At 33.6% G+C, this 13,388-nt stretch overlaps 1 long non-coding RNA gene across 1 annotated transcript in view; it reads right to left on the bottom strand.

Moving 5' to 3' along the window:
• The window catches only part of LOC137630102 (uncharacterized), a 63,376-nt gene that overhangs the window by 35,620 nt on the left and 14,368 nt on the right, over positions 1-13,388 (bottom strand). Inside the window, exon 2 of the long non-coding RNA XR_011041655.1 lies at positions 9,157-9,339. This is a non-coding gene — a long non-coding RNA (uncharacterized lncRNA). The remainder of the gene's footprint in view (positions 1-9,156; positions 9,340-13,388) is intronic.

Here is a 13,388-nt window from a genome sequence, read left to right as displayed (position 1 = left end):
ACGCAATGTCATGAAATCATACAAATACCTATATTTATAACAGATTTGTTATATTAAGGAATCTGCCTCATAGGTCAGGGATGGGGAACCTGCAGTCTTAAGGCCGCATATGGTCTTCTGGACCGGCCGCATATGGTCTTCTGGACCGGCCGCATATGGTCTTCTGGACCATCAAGTGCAGTCTTAAGGCCGCATATGGTCTTCTGGACCGGCCGCATATGGTCTTCTGGACCGGCCGCATATGGTCTTCTGGACCATCAAGTGCGGTCTTCTATGGCTTTTAATTTATGTATACGGAGTATATTTCTGCTTTGATATTGAATATTGTGGGTTTGAAATCATTCTATACATGCACACAAATATGTAAACACAGACAATAGGAAAGTTGTGTTCAGTGATGTACCTCCCAGGGAATGAGAGCAATTTTTCCTTGAATTCAATGAATCCTAACTTAATACAACTAGGCCTAACGGTTCTATTTTGTCAGCTGCAACAGCTGTTGTAGCTGTCAAACAAAAACTGCTAGTTGCATTAAGTAAGCGAGTAATTTAACGTATGATGTATGAGGATTTCCTGTTTTGTCCATCTCTTCACTGTGATCTATGTTCAATTTTAGATGACAACAGATTCCCGATTTTTGCATGAAAATATTTCATTCGCGCTTTAACTGATAAGTTTTAATTGTATGAAAATCAGCTTCTCTTAGGTAACCTTAAGGGAAGGCCACAAGGAACAGACATTCTAACAACTTCAAAAAGCAATGTCACAAAGGAGGACTAAATTTTACTTCATTATTATGATAAGTTATTCACTGATGGTGTTCCAGCTATGATGGCTAAAATTTAAGGATTTACTGAACATCTTAAGAAAGCAAATAATTGATTTTTGCCCATGAAAACAACTGTGTTCAAACAGATTTTATTTAATGAGATGTTGCATTTTTAGGAGATGAGATTGTTTAAAAAGTACCTACTTCCCAATATAAAATTTTTGAGGTGGTTATATTGTTGATGTTTATAAGCTATCTTTTCCATAAGATTAATATTACTCATCATTTGAATACAAAGAACCTACTAGCTTAACTAAAGTAATTTGAAAATGACATGCTTTCGATATTATTCATTTACTTAGTTTGAAAACTATCTAAACTTGAATGAAATATTTGAAAATTTAATTTTAAATATAATTCATTTACTGATTACTTGTATGAAACGTACTTAATTCAAATATTTGAAAATGTAATGATTTAAATTTTTATAAACCTGTCACTTTCTTAAGATCACTAATAAATTACTTGGAGGATAAAATAACCAACAAAATTCTATTTGGCCTTAATGAGGAATTTCAAGATGACCTTCATCCAAAAAAAGGTTCCCCATCCCTGGTGTAGATTATTTGCTATACATCCTAGTATTTAAAAAAAAAATTAAATAAATAAATAAAAGGCAGAATAGAATAGTAGACGTGATCTATAAATATCTGCTTCAAACGTCATGCAGAGCACTGTGTGGAAACAGAACCTGTTAAATAACTGTGAAATATTTTCTCCCACAACAATGCTTTGCATCTTTTTCAGATTTTCCTCTATCTATTTGATGCACAGTAGTTAATCACTGTGAATAAAGAAATCCTTATAAACTTATTTGATAATTTAACCATTTCACAGAGAAACTAAATTGTGAAGTTTGCACCTCTGATACGTTGAGATACTTTTTCTCATTTCCCTTCATTAACGTGATGCTAATCTCCTTTGGGAATTGTAATCCCCTTATAAATACATAAGCCAGGGTACTTCTGCTCGGATTACAGTTGAGATTAGCATAAAGTCAAGAGGGGATATGGGGAAATTATCATAACGTGTCTGGTTGCATGTCCAATTACATCAAAGTGTCTTTTGCAGTTTAGCTGAACCAATTTCTTTTTAGTTCTGAATTCTATTAAGGGTACTTTCAACGTTCACGTGTTACCTTCAACATTTGCTATTTGATAAATTATATAAATGGACAAAATAAGTATAATAACTTTGGCAAAGCTAACATTCCACTGATACTTTACTACCTATGTAATATTAAGGACCAACTAAAAGCGGACCAAATTATATTATTAATTCCCCCATTTTCTAACAGGGGCTTTCTCAAAATTCCAAGCGAGGGTAAATAATGGGAGGTCACCAATAAAAAAATACGAGAAATTAACCCTAACTCCCTTTATGCTGATAACACCATATTAAAAAAAAAAACTCAAAGAGAAGCTATTAAGCAACGCTGTGTTCGCAAATAGACTTGACGTATCTCTGTTAGACCCGATAATATTAATTCAATAAATGTAAATTTAAGATAGTTTTGTTTAAAAAAAAAATCACAATGCAACATGAATCTTTAATCTTTAATCCATAATGGCTTCCTTAAAAAATGACTATTTTGATAAGTGAAATTAAAATTTATTGTAATTTACTCCTAAAAATGCAGTGTGAAATTTGATCTAATAACGCAATTAAATTGAATTAATCATTACTTTTTGAGGGAAAATAATTTTTTTCCAAAATATCTACATTCATCACCCACGTTAACATAACTTATGATTTCCCTTAATAATTACCAGAGATACAACAAAACCTTATCAACAGAAACTAATTCAATGGCAGAATTAAGTTGGTCAAAATTACATGTGTTACAGAGGATGAATCCTTCTATCTTCCTATGTGTATCACCAGTCACATTAGTAATCTCGTCATGGATAGAGAGGGGCAAATTTTGGACAAAATACGAAAGCACTCGAATGAATCAGAATTTTCTACTGGTAAATGAGAAATGCTTTTTATTCCTCATTAGGTTTTTTAGCTCCCATGAATGCAATGACAGGAGTTTTTTTGTTGAGAGGGGGGGGGGGGATCATAGTTCCCTCAGCAGTGTTAACATCGAATATCTTTGGTATTAGTTTTAAAGTGATAAAGGAAGTTAAATCAAGTTCCATTAACAATCATTGGGAAAGATGTAATTAAATAGCGAAGTTATTTCTCTCAGCAACTATTGTCACAGATAGGCAATGACAATTCATGAAACTTGTCATTGTGAATAAAGTATCGTATAACTGAGTATGGTTTTACTTTTATGTAAGAAAATTTTACTATTACATAAGAATATTCTATGCAGGAGATATATGTGTATATAGATGAGAGAGAGAGAGAGAGAGAGAGAGAGAGAGAGAGAGAGAGAGAGAGAGAGAGAGAGAGAGAGAGAGAGAGAGAGAGAATTACAGACCGTTACAAGAATTCTGTGGACAACAGTTAAAAAAATTTAATAGTGAAATTTAAGAAAATGGATTTTGTAAGTACCGTTTTAGATTCTTGATTACTTAGATAATTGCAGTAAGAGAGCATACGCCAAACTTTTAAACCCTCCCAAATTACTTATATCCTAAATGGCTCCTAACTCCCCTAAATCAACTGAAATTACGCGTATAACATTTACTTTAAGGTAAAACTTACACCCATAACACCACTAGCTTTATTAATTGGTACCGGTATTGTCCAAAAAATTTTTAATTTATTTTTCTTTAACGAGCAATTCATTTTTCTCCAGAGCATAGATAAGAACTTTAGGTCACCCTAATCTAATCATATTGGGTTGGGATGTTCAGTTGGTCTAATCGGTAATCTATTTTCTTCTCGGTAGCAAAAATTCTATTTTAAATGGGAAACAAACTGATTCGGGAGAGGGAAGGATTTCAAGTCCTCTAACAAAAGACTATTTCAAATGGGAAATTAATATGGGAGAGAGAAGAGTTTCACTACTCTAACAAAACTATTTCAAATGAGGAAAACTGATTTTACTGAGGGAAGGGTTTCAGCCCTCTAACGAAAACCTGTTTTAGGTGGGAACCTGATTTGGGAGAGGGAAGGGTTTTAGTCCCCTATAAAAAAAAAGCTATTTTGATTGGAAAACAAATTTATTCGGGAAAGGGGGATTTTAGTCCTCCAACAAAACACAATTTCAATTGGAAGCAAAACTGATTTGGGAGAGGAAAGGGTTTAAGTCCTCAAACAAAAATCTATTTTGAATGTAGGGAATACTGATTTGGGAGAGAGAAACGGGTTTCAGTCCTCTAATAAAAAGCATTTCTAAATGGGGGAAAACGGATTTGGGAAAGGGGAGGGATTCATTACACCAACAAAACACTATTTTAATTGTAATCAAAACTGATTTGGGAGAGGAAAGGGTTTCAGTCCTCTAGCAAAAATCTATTGTGAATGGGGGAAAACTGATTTGGGGGAGGGAAGGATTTCAGTATGCTTAAAAAGAAATCTATCTTAAATAGGGGAAAACTGATTTGGGAGCTAGAAGGGTTTCAGTACTCTAACAAAAATATATTTTAAACGGGGAAAAACTGATTTGGGAGAGGTATGGGATTCAGTACTCTAACGAAATACTATTTTAATTGGAAACAAATCTGATTTAGGAGAGGAAAGGGTTTCAATACTCTAACAAAAATCTATTTTAAATGGGAGAAAACTGATTTAGGAGATGGAAGGGTTTCAGTACTCTAACAAAAATTTATTTAAATTGGAAGCAAACAAATTTGGAGAGGGAAAGGTTTCAGTACTCTAACAAAAATCTATTTTAAATGCGGGAAAACTGATATAGGAGAGGGAAGGATTTCAGTACTCAAACAAAACACTATTGGAAACAAAACTGATTTGGCAGAGGGAATTATTTCAATATTCTACCAAAAATTTATTTTAAATGGGTAAAAACTGATTTGGGATAGGGAATGGTCTCACTTTTCTGACAAAGTATTCTAATTGGAAACAAACTGATTTGGGAGAGGGAAGGGTTCCAGTCCTCTAACAAAAATCCATTTTAAATGGGGAAAACTGATTTGGGAGAGGAAAGGGGTTTCAGTCCTTTAGCAAAAATTATTTCAAATGGAGGAAAACTAATTTGGGAAAGGGAAGGGTTTCAGTACTCTAACAAAAATATATTTTAAATGGGTAAAACCTGATATGGGAGAGGGAATGGTCTGACTTTTCTGACAAACTATTTTAATTGGAAACAAAGTGATTTGGGAGAGGGAAGGGTTCCAGTCCTCTAACAAAAATCCATTTTAAATGGGGAAAACTGATTTGGGAGAGGAAAGGGGGTTTCAGTCCTTTAGCAAAAATCATTTCAAATGGAGGAAAACTGATTCAGGAGAGGGACAGGTTTCAGTACCCTAACAAAAATCTATATTAAATGGGGGAAAACTGATTTGAGAGGGGGAAAGGTTTCAGTCCTTTATCAAAAATCTATTTTAAATGGGGGAAAACTGATTTAGGAAAGGGAAGGGTTTCAGTGATTAACAAAACATCTATTTTAAAAGGGGGAAAACTAATCTGGAAGAGGGAAGGGTTTCAGTACTCTAACAAAACACTATTTCAATTGGAAACAAAACTGAGTTGGGAGAGGGAAGGGTTTAAGTCCTCAAACAAAAAACTCTTAATTGGAAACAAAACTGAGTTGGGAGAGGGAAGGTTTGAGTCCTTTAACAAAAATGTATTTTAAATGGTGGAAAACTGATTTGGGAGAGGTAAGGGTTTAAGTCCTCTAACAAATATCTATTTTAAATTGGGGAAAACTGATTTGGGAGAGGGAAGGGTTTCAGTACTCTAATAAAACTGCATTTTAATTGGAAATAAAACTGATTTGGGAGAGCGAAAGGTTTGAGTCCTCTAACAAATATTTTAATTGGGAAACAAACTAGTATGGGATATGGAAGGGTTTTAGTCTAACAAAAATTTCTTCTAAAACGGAAACAAACTGATATGAGAGAGGGAAAAGGTTTTAATCCTCTAAAAGTTCTGGCAAGGATTTTTTCTTTTAAAAAATATCACCTTTCAGGTGATTAGAGCTTTTTTAAAGGATTACGAACAAAGTCTGATAAAATCATTATCTCCTGTAATGGATTTCAAATGATAAAGTGCGTAATAATATAACCTTCGCCAAATTCTCTAGTGTTAAATGACGATGTCCCATTATCAGGAGTGATGTGAAATGACAATTCTTACTTAGAACGTTTATAATTATAAAACTTATTTCTCATAAGAGGATATGAAAAGAAGGTGTTTAAAAATAAGCAGGTTTAAATTTATTGAACCCCCTCTCCAAACTAGAAACTACTAAGAATGCAAGATTACTTCAAACTCTTAAAATCAAATAACTTCCCTCATTCATGTGTCAACAGGGGGCCTACATGAATGTTGACGTTCTACATCTGTATCGAACACTGGAATAGTTAATACAACCAAGAACTGTCGCCAGAATTTCTAGACATTCTTATAAACGAGCAATCCACCCGTCTTACAACATTTCTACACTTTGGTTATTGGAAGTATATGGTTGATGCCACTCCCCTTCAAACTTCTAAACTGCAACGTGCGTGCGCAGATTGCCCGGATCAAGTCTTAAGACTTATAAGTCATAGCCCCCAAAAGTTCAACGAGTCTAACAGGAAACACACACGTTTGACAAATGTTTTTTTTTTTTTGTAAATCTGAAGATTATGATTACCATGTTATAATCATTAATGTCCTTATACGGAGATTAATAAAAACCTTATCTATCTAATAATTATTAAAGCACGATATAACATTACTCTGCATCTATTGCGAAATTTCAATAATAGTTTTGCTGCCGAACTTGCCACAACGATGTGAATGCGGTACTTGATACCAAAGTTTTTTTAGGATCACTTATGATAATCAGAAGAAAAGAACACGAATAACCCATTTTTATATATTGAAAATACATCATGATTAAGGGAATAAAAAATATGGGACTGCGAGATACAGAAGTTGCCAAACGTGATGCTAAAATTACTTTACTGGAACATACGAGTATAAGAGGACCCAACAGGTGACTTGAGAAATTTACCTAGTCTCTCTGACCTAAATTAAGTTATAATACGAAAATTGAATGAGCCATTGCAAGTTTATTCTTGAACTATTTCTGTCGACTATGATTGAATCATAAGAGGGAATGATGAAAAAGATGTCTTTTCTGAAAATGAAAGATGAATCTGGCGAAAATTATGTACTACAGGGGAACCATACTCTTTACAAGACCTTTCGTAATTTATATTTTATTGTATACATTCAACTAATGTTCGTAGTTCAACGTTTAAATGGCCGTTTAAGGTTCGACATTCAACTTGTTTGTAGTCCACACACTAAAAAACTAAGGTATGCAGGGCAATGTTGTTTACACCAATTTTAATATTTTCCCTTCAAAATATGAAAATCTCGCAAACTTTTCATTCTCAACAGAAAACTGCTGCTACTTTGGTGAAAACAGCAATATTTAGTATTTTCAGAGGTATAGAGTGCTTCGTATATATATAAAAAAAAAAAAATATGGGCCATCTCGCCCGAACCTGAAGCTAGGGAGACCATTCAGCGCAGGGGAGTAACCTAGACAAATATTCCTGTACTCTATGAACTAAACAGAACCTCGGTAACAAGACAAGAGAAAGGAAGTAGGAATGGACGTAAAGGAGACAAAAAACATGAGGATAAATAGGAAGGGTAAAACGTGGTTGAAGCCAAGAGCTAAAAGATACAGCAAAGGCATTCTAATACAACTAACAGTACATCCAGCATTCCCATGTTAGTAGAAACCACAACCATGCTAATTAATGATAATCCTTACATCTTACTTATTGCAGTTACGTATTTCTGGATATTGTACATTTAGGAAATACGAGAACTGTGATCAATAAGCTAACTGTTCCAAATTCGCAGTACCTTGTTCACTGTATCAGTAAAGCTAATCCGGTTTATATTACGGAATATAAAAGTGTCTTCGCTTACGGTTCGTTAAAATACAGATGCAATACAAGAAAATAGTATAAACCTGTTTTTTTTTTTCAAATCTTATCAATTAATGAATAGTACATTAGAATCAGTTTATAGGAGCCCAATCAGAAAATGTTTAATTTACCATTAGAAATGGAAGTCACTAAATTATTTACCAGCCCAATTATAAATAATCAGTAAACTTTACTGAAACCAATGTGGTAGAATTTACTATTATGTCAATTTCTTTCTGTGAAAATAATTTACAGTTTCTACAAGATCATATACTATTTTGAGACTGACAGTATTCTGCAAATTCCCTATCCTTGGTATTTGAAATTCACTTGACTGAAAATAATGTAATGCTGTTGGTCAACATAACATTATTTTCAGTCAAGTGACTTTCACACACACATTGCTTCATTTCAATTGCGCATGGTTCAAGTAGACAAAGGTGTATTAAATTAACTTTAATTTATTAAAAAAAGAGCGGTTCGATTAATTTTGTGGCTAAATCTAAAATAAAATTAGGTAAACTTAACCTGGATGATAAAGATATATTCTGACAGGGTTTCCGGATTCCAGAAATACACATTTAAACTTATCAAAAATCAACACTGAATTCCTACTTTAAGAATAAAAACACCTAAAACGTCAATTTTCTATTTTTGGAAAAAAAACTGGTAGTAATCAAACGGCCAAAACCTCAAACTTAGTACTTTAATAAGTATTTAATGCTATTGCCTATCTATACTATTAACTATCTGTGCTCTTGAATGACAAAACATGGATTTCAATATTTGTTAAAACTTCGTGGTACTTCCCTAAGTGGAAAAGCAGAACACTAAATTCAAGGGTGAAAAGGAAGAACTACCTAGTATTAAATAATTAAAACAAAAGGGGGACTCAGAGCTTGTAACAGATAGATTACTGCCTTTTAGGGCTTGAACAACGATTCAAAACTTTGGCTTTCCATAAAAAAGTTACGTGATTAATTTATATATTTCGATAAACCCCTCAAAGTTTGTGCCACAAAACATAATCGCTAAAGATCCAATTGTTTAATGCAATTTTCATTCAAAATCCTATTTAAAAATCTCAATATTAAAATTACCAGCATACGTAATTCAACAGCTTTAAGAAAATCCCTTGTTCAAACAATTTGTAACAAGAAATTCCATATAAAAAAGAAAATTGTACGAAAGTTCATAGTTTAAAGAACGTAGCTGCTTTGATACCAATACCATAATTCATATACAATCCTCAACAAGAATAACTTTCCTGCCACCATATATGAAGTAGAGAAAAAATAAAAACCAGATAATTACATTGCGACTGTAGTTTTCCTCCTGAGAAAATCTTGAGTTGTCTCTATTCCAATTAATCGAATCAAAATAGCATGGCAAAGCAACGTGTTGAGTTAAATCCACCCAATGAATCTTCCAAGTACAAGGTCGACGACCACTTAGCCTATGCGTTCACGTTCCGTTGAAAGTCGATAATACACGTTCCTGAAAGAAAGAAAAAATATTAAACCTATGAAAGTGCAATTCGACCGATTGATACAATTTATTTAAAGTGAAAAACGGATGAAAAAATAGCACTTGCCCGTAAACTTATTCATTTTTTTTCTTTACAATAACATCCAGCCAAGGTTTTCACATTTAGTATGTGTGATTTAAATTTTACATATTGTTAGCTACTGTAAATGTAGGATCTTTACAAAAACATTAACATTACATACTTCCATCAAAACATTATTTTACAGGTATAAATTAATAAATGTCAGGTTGAATTTCATTTAAAACTAAAACTGTTACGATTAATATAAATTTTCCTTGTGATATCAGTTTTTCCATATGCGTTTTTCGATATTCAAATGAAGCTAAATCATTTGTTAGAGATTTCTTACACATACTGCAAGATAACCAATTTGAATTCTTAATGCAAATCCCTCATTTTTTTTATACTATTAAATTAATATGGGTCGAAAATGATAATCATATACTCAAATTACTATTGATTCCAATAGTAGCCTCCTGTATAGGTGTTATGCAAATAACTATTTTGACTATACAAATTATCTGTAGAATTTAATTAAAACCGACCGTCATGAAATATATCAGTATCATAGGAAATTTTTAAATCAACAGCTAATATGCTATGATTCAAGAAAAATCTTAAATAAGAATCAACAGGTGCTGCTATGACACCATAGCCTACATCACCAGATCTGGCCTTTAAAGGGTTAAAGGTCGCTCATGAATGGCAGAGGCAAGGGACAGTGACATTGCCCTAGCAATCAGGGCAATGCCCTAGAGACTGACCATATATTATATGACCAGCGCCCAACTCTCCACCCAAGCTAGGACCAGGGAGGACCAGGCAGTGGCTGCTGATGACTCAGCAAATAGACGTATAGGCTCCCCAAAATTCCCCAACCTTAGCTCACAAGGATGGTAAGGTTGCAGACACTAATGGCACTAACGAGTCTGAGCGGGACTCGAACCCCTAAGTGACAAACACCAGGCAGAGACATTACCAATCAGGCTACAAGAACCCTTGGTCCGAACTTTTCGCTTGCCAGACCACCGGATCGTAACCTCACACAGGAGATTAATGATATATATAAAGGGTTAAAACCCCTATTACAAAATCAAAACATGCCTTGTTTGAAATATTGGCACTTCTTCCTGACATACACTTACGGACAGACATTTTTTTTCAGGCTTTCAACACCACCCAAATTAATTACAGAGGTCTAGGAAGGTACAAAAAATAGATTGTTTAAAATTGCAACTGACCTAATTTTTTTATTTGAATTTAATTAGGCGTTGGCGTGCTCATCTAATTAAATTGAGTTTTGTAAATATGCGATACTGCAATTCCTAATGAAACTGGATTTCGCTGGCTATTTCGCCATGTCTTTCTGTATGTCTAATGGGGTATGGTACATACTGTATCTATCGACTAAAATGTGAATGCCATTTCCTTGTCTAAGTCCGTTGTTAACTTTTGGGAGACTAATGTTGGTTACTTTGTTGTTTATCCATTGTGGGATATTTTTCTGATTACTGTATGGTGCATCATTAGCTAGCTTTTTGAGCCATTCAAGAACTTTCAAGTATTTATGCTGTAGTTCTCTGATGTTTCACAACAACCCCCCCCAAAAAAAAAAAAAAAAAAACGCACTGTTCAAGTTAAAATATGACGACTTCTTCCGGAAAGGAGTTTGTTCAATATATTCCTAAATTTGGTGTAATTTCATCTATTTTGGCTAATCTATTACATTTATATAGCTCTTGTTGCTTAATCTGAGTAACAAAATATCACCAGAATAATGACCCACATGGTTGGTATGTAAAGCAATTTTATTACCTGCCAATTTCATACGAGGTTGCAATATCCTTTATTTGGGAGCAGAGCGATCCACAGTGGAGCCAAGGCCATTCAGGGGACTTTATACAAATTACAGGTAATTATGATATTTTAATTTAATGACAATTACATGAACACTATACGGTATCTCAAACTGGTTATACTTTCTTATGCGTTTCTGACCATTTCTATTGCTGCAAATCATTAATTTTTGGCGTTTAACCAAAAAACATTTTCCTTTTGGATAACAAAGTTTTTTTTTTTTCAAGCGAGATTAGGAAAACTAATACAGTGGTGGTTTACCCCAATAGTCATTATTAGAAAATGATAAAACACAAGAAACCCAGGGTTAATATATAATACTTTGAATTCTCATGAAAATGGAATTCGTTCTAAGAAATGGACGAATGCTGGCTATTTTGGTATTTCTCTGTGACTAATTGGGGTTGTTGCATAATAGCTTATGTATCAGCTACCTAAGTTATGAAAACCATTTCATTTCGTTGACACCTATACGATTTTTGTCTGAACTATACCACAGAGTGCTGTAGCAAGGCGGGCCATTTCAGTGGTATGCAGAGTGAAGCATTGTTTGCGTTCTGCATACAAAAGTTACGGAATGTGTGGCCCAATGCATTTATTCATACACAATTGCACTACTTGTTTATGCATCGTCGGAAATGTTTGTGCTGAGTTCGTGCAGTGCTCACGGACTTGGAACGAACAGTTATGCATGTCAAATTCTTGAAAATTTAAAAATTCTCTCCACAACATGGCATACTTCCCCATATCCTTTCCTAGTTCTTGAAAAGTTCCTGAATACTTTTAATCATTGACCCACCTTAGTGTGACACATCGAGGGAACGTAAATTGTGCTATCGTCAGGGTGACAAGTCCATTGTTTACTTTAGTCTGTGGGTTATTGCACATAGTTTGGATTTGCTTTTGGCACTAATAATGTTCTCTGTACGACGTAATCATTACCTGTCATTATTAACCATTCAAGAACTAACAAGAAGTTATGCGTAGGTTCACAGATGTTTAATAACAATCCACCCCAACCCCCTTCCTTTTCAGTTCCGGCATGATTACCATCACAAGACATCTCTCAGAGGGGAGTTCAATCTTCTTTCGAAATTCCGTGTAACAATTATTTTGGTAATTGTTTTTATTTAACACACCGTATCAGTATATTAGCCATTGTTGCTTATTTAAGAGTAAAAAAAAAGAAGCACCAAAATAATTACCCGTATGGTTGGCGTGCGCAACATATCCATGCAAGACAAGGCACTGCAAAGCTAAGTCCATATGAGGGACGTGATAAAAATCATACGTAATTAGGATACTCTAATAGTTACCCACTTAGATGGTGTACGAACATTTACCGCTTGCCAGCAGCCAGAATAGAGGAACAAGAAACTGTTCAATTGCTTCAAAGCAACGGCAGAGCAAAGACCATTTGAGGGCAGTGATATAGATTATTGGTAATCATGATAAATCTAATTCCATTTCACACGAATCAATTTTTCCAACTAGTTATCTTGCGTTTATTATGCATTTATGTTGGTATTTCTATTAAATACTGCTACAATTCACTTGTTTATAGTGTTTACCCACCAAAAATCCCAGTTTCTGACTGGGAACCCCCATTATTTTTTTTTTATACTAGGGGTTAGGAACACAATGGGTGGTTTGCTCATATATTCATGGCCAGAAACCGATATAAGATAAGAAAACATATAGCCCACGTATTTGGCTAGAAATTAAACTAAAATATTCACCAAAACTAATTAGAAAAATTTATGGTTCATGAATTTCGCAAGAAACTATAAAGTATCACATTTCACAAAGATTTTAACGACTTTAAGTGAACTCTCTAGTTACTGCCAGATATCTTGTTCTTGAATTATATTATCTTCATTTCCCTCGGGTCAATATTCTTATTAATATGTAATTCGTCAAGCAATTCGTCTTTGCCATATAATCTTACCACTAACGTTCTTGGGCGAACAGTATTATATATATAATATATATATATATATATATATATATATATATATATATATATATATATATATATATATATATATATATATATATATATATATATACTATATTATATAAACGGAAAACGCTTTACTAATAAAGTAAATATTCAATAAGATATGAACTAATATATCCT

This window comes from Palaemon carinicauda, chromosome 38 (assembly GCF_036898095.1).
Source record: "Palaemon carinicauda isolate YSFRI2023 chromosome 38, ASM3689809v2, whole genome shotgun sequence".
NCBI lineage: Eukaryota > Metazoa > Arthropoda > Malacostraca > Decapoda > Palaemonidae > Palaemon > Palaemon carinicauda.
This window is presented reverse-complemented; position numbering and strand designations above follow the sequence as displayed.